The following is a 4,546-nucleotide window of genomic DNA, read 5'->3' on the forward strand; positions in this document are numbered from 1 at the left end:
GTGGTGTTCAGCCTTTGAGGGGGAAAGAAAAATAATAATTTTGGGGGCTGATGTGCGTGCTAGGCTGGAGTTAAGATATTGTACCATGAGTTCCTGCATAATTTTTCCTGGATTGTGATTTGCACAGCATCCTCACTTAAAGTAGTCCAGCAAAAGTTAAAAAGAACTCTTTTTTTACATCTTTAAGGCTGTGACAAGTCTGTTGCAACACTTCAAACTTTTTTTTTTGTCATTCTTTGAGAGAGGGACACGTGAATTTCTGCAGAAATATGGACTTCAGCAGTTGTTGACTCATCGTTGCCGAGCTGTTGCTGTTCCTTTGACAATCTGAGACTGCCGCGAGCGTTTCGAATAGCAACAACAGCGTCTTGGCTATGAAAAGAGACGTGTGCCCATAGGTGCCTGTACATGCACGTAGGCAGCAGCATGAATGCAAAAGTATTCTTGAAGCTGGGAGGGATCCAGCTGCAGCCAGGCCTCACCGTCAATGTTGAGAAAAGTTGCGCAGTGTTTTGTGTCAAATTCAATTCTGAAATCCCATTTTCAGAAGTCAGAATCCCAACCGCGGGGAATTGTGGTGGCTTCTGAAGTACACGGGTATCTTTGATGCAGGTTTTGCTGTTGTGTCATTGGAAACAATGCTGGTAAGGAAGATCTTACTCGTATTCTACCAACTGTGGTTATCTGTGACGAGAGCCAGTGTCTGAACCTCAACCTCTTCTCAAAGTCTACCATCTTAAAAGCTTTCTGTAGTGCTCTGAAGAGCTTAGCTGTTAATTCCGTGAAATATTCTCGGGGTTTTGTGTTTTTTTGCAGTGCTAACTGCCTTACAGCACTGCTTTAGCAACAGCAAATATTTCAGTTTAATTCTTGCTGTGGAGGCACTAATCTTAAAATTGTTGAAGAAATGCTCTAGTTGTATAATTTCATTACCTTGTTATTCATAAATAATATTGGGAATGTTTTTCTGTATTCATAGGAAAGTACTAGTTCTTACCCAGGAGAAGATTAGGAGGTTAACTCTAGCTCTGTAATGAATTTGTGCAGAGTTATAGGACCTACCTTTTTTGAATTGCAATTTGCAGACAGGATTAAAATCTCCTTTTTAGTGTATAAAAGTGTTACTTATTTAAAAATAAGCCTTAGTTCAAATGTTGAAAATTCCCTGCCCCACATGGTGTGGGAGTTTGTGCTGGGAGAATATTATTAGTGCCTGTAAAATCTGTGCTTTTGCTCCTTTATTTGCTTATTTGTTTGCCTCTAGGGCTTTATACTGTCAAGGGAAATGTTTTAAATATCAAACAAGTTTTCCATACCCTTCAGGCAGAGTAATACATTACTTGCACAGGTGCAAAAAGTTTGCCCAGCTTTTGATAGCGTGAACACTAAATATAGTCTTTTGGGTTTGTGCAGTTCTGTTGCAGATGCACTAATGCAATTAAAAAGGAAAATAATTTAATACGTATTGTCCAAGAGGCAGCTCATTTAGCAGAGACCTCTGCTCCTGCTCCATCTCATTGGACTTGGGCTCTTCTAACGTTCTCTGGTGTCCCCAGAGGCAAGCCACAGCTCGGTCTCTCAGCCCTGGCAGTCGGCCTGTGACATTCCTGCCCTGCCGCAGAGGTTGGTCCGCAAGGAATCCCCCGGCAGGTGACGGGATCTGCTCCAGCCGCCCCATCCCACCGAGGTTTGGCCATCGGTGCCACGCAGACACATGCGATATTTTTGCTTGTGAAGAGGAGACACTCACTAAATGCAGGTCTGAGCTTTACTTTGTGAGTCGAGTTAGAGCTCATTTTTGTGAGGTGTGAGGCCTGGAGAGCCCCCGTGTGCCGGGTCAGGGTCTGGGGAACACGGCTGCCCAGTCGGCGTGTTTAACCTCGTGGGCTTGTGCTCACACGCTCGTCTGCCGCAACGTGCTCCTTCCAGGTTGGCAGTGACCACGGTGCTGGAGGTGACTGACTTGCTTGTTCTCAGCCACTTTCTCAAACTTCTCTGGAGGGCTGTTTTTGTAGTTTTCAATTAAACTGTCAACTTTTGGGACCATTGAGGCTAGAGGTAGGAATCATTGAAGAGGAGGCCTATAGAGAAGTTTGAGTCTAGTCAAAGTGAAAATTCAAGCGGAGACGAATGTGCAGATGAAGGCAAGATGTAGTCCGGTCCTCATTCAGTGTGGAATTGAGCCTCTGAAGAGGCTGCACTCCCTCCTATGGTGACCTTTTGATTTTTCTGAAGACTTACAAAATCAACTCTCTCATTCGTCACACTCAAAAATGTTGTCAAATGACTTTTATCAAAGATGTTTTAATTTCCTCTTGTCAGATGGGTGGATTTCCATAGGCCATACCTACAGTACTGCTGTATTCATTGCAGTCTGAAGTTACTTTTCTCATTTTTCTTGCATTCTGTTAAACATATCCGTGATTTTAGCATGTTAGTTCTTGGGAGAGTGCAGCAGCTCTAGCACGAGTGTGCAGGGCTCTGTACGATGTCTTGACTGAAAACAAGGGGAAAGCTTTCATTCAATAACGCTGAAAAACAATTAGCTGTCACCAAGGACAATTTTCAGATGATTAAAAACCAAGCTCGTACATTTTTATGACTATGCAATCTCATAATTTTCTGCTAAGTTAAGACAGTGAGCAAGTCTAAACAGTACTTCCCTTCCGTGCCAGTAATGAGAGGCGTCTGCAGAGGATGAGTTTGGTTATATCTCCTTTAGCATTTTTCTACATTTAAAATGTGTGAAAGCCTGACTACCTTCTGCTCTCCTTGGGTTTATTTTTATCTGTAATACCACTTAATGAGCTATTAGAAATTAAATTCCTAGATAGTCCTGCTGGCTGCTTTCCATTGCAGGGTGTTACTGCAATACTGATTGCTGCAGTAATAGCTAGAACATGTATTTTTGTTCCTAAATGTAACATTAAAAATCAGCAAGTCTTTTTTTTTTTCTCTTCAAAAACATACATTCTTCCGTCTCTTTGAGTAGTATTGCAGAATGGCAGTAATACGGCATCAGATTCATATGACAGTTATTTACTCTGAGGTTATCTTCCTTAGTGTCATCTTAAATAGCTTCCTTTAGGATGAAACTTAGAATAACACGTTATGTTTATCGAGGTATACAGGTATACAGTTGGTATATGTATACGAGATATGTATATATATATGTATCAGGTGTGTATATATATATATATATATACACCTGATATACAGGTATATCGAGTTGTCAGGTATACAGTTAATCTGGTGATAGTGACACAGTCTATTAATGAGGTACAGACAGCAGTCTCAGCTGGTATTTGAAATTTACCCCAATACTTAGTCCAATGATGTTTGCAACCAAAACCCAGTAATGGAGATGATCTCGTGGCTCCAGCAGTCCTGTGTTCCCTCACCTTTCCGCATTTGCTCACATGGGGCTGCTCGAACGACCAAGAAAGGCTGCTGCTCCTATGGACTCTGAATAATTTTCATTTAGTCTTCAACATACCATGAGCTACAGAAATTTAAGTTTAATTCCAAGTAAGATGGCTAAAATACAGGTTTATTTTTAAAAGCAAACAGTGTGTGATATTTGGGTCATTGTTTCAATTCTTCTTTGGAATAATAGGAACTTTTTTCTCCTGCTGGACCGGAGTTGTTTATCAAGAACATGTTCTTAAGTATAGGATTATGCCCTACGCTAAGAGGTGGGGGTATTGGGGTGGCATGTCTAGAATTAGGGGAATATACAGTGTGAAGTAGGTCTTTAAACTGTGGTTTTAAGAAGATCAGCTGTATGATCTGTGAGCCTAACTTAGGACAATCGATTTTCACAAGTGTTTAATGCGTTTTGCCTACAGTGATATTAAGCCTCTGTGCCAAAAGCCGTTGATGGAGTCTCAGGTTTGGTGGATGTTGCAAGTTGAGGCTTTGAAAGAGAAACTACCTGATTTTCCTGCCAGGCAAAAGGAGGAGATGTTTCGGCTCTGGTTTTACACTTTGGAATATCTTGACGTGACCTGCACCCACGTGTTGTGTTCTGTAGAACGTCTGTTCATGAGTGTGACTGCTCGTGTAGTTGGGAGGGATTCCGGTCATTAACTATAAATCAAACCACACTGGTGTAGGAGCACCGAGGGACTGGGTTTGGCTGGTTATTATGGTCAAGATTCTGTTAATAAGCTAGTGAAAGTTAATTTTGTTCAAGAGTCTAAAAATTCACTTGCTTGAGTGAGCAGAAGCAGCATGGATACTGGGTGTTGAGTTACCTGAAACGAGTACAGATGTGTCCAGAAGTGCCTGCTGAATAAAACCCAAGTATTGTCATAGAATCATATATATAGGTGAAACTAATTATGCTCTGAAATTATCCAGAGTTCAGTACATCCGCTTAAACTGGTGTATGAAATTATTTTGGAAACGAGGCTGGAAAATCTTATGGTAACTTTACTAAAATAGTAGTGCCATTCTAAAAATGAAAATAAATTTTATGAGAATAGATAATGATGATCAAGAGCTGAAAAGATCTAAGGTGTTTTTGTTTTTTTTTTTAATAGTG

This window comes from Apaloderma vittatum, unplaced genomic scaffold (genome assembly GCF_000703405.1).
Source record: "Apaloderma vittatum isolate BGI_N311 unplaced genomic scaffold, ASM70340v1 scaffold12228, whole genome shotgun sequence".
Lineage (NCBI taxonomy): Eukaryota > Metazoa > Chordata > Aves > Trogoniformes > Trogonidae > Apaloderma > Apaloderma vittatum.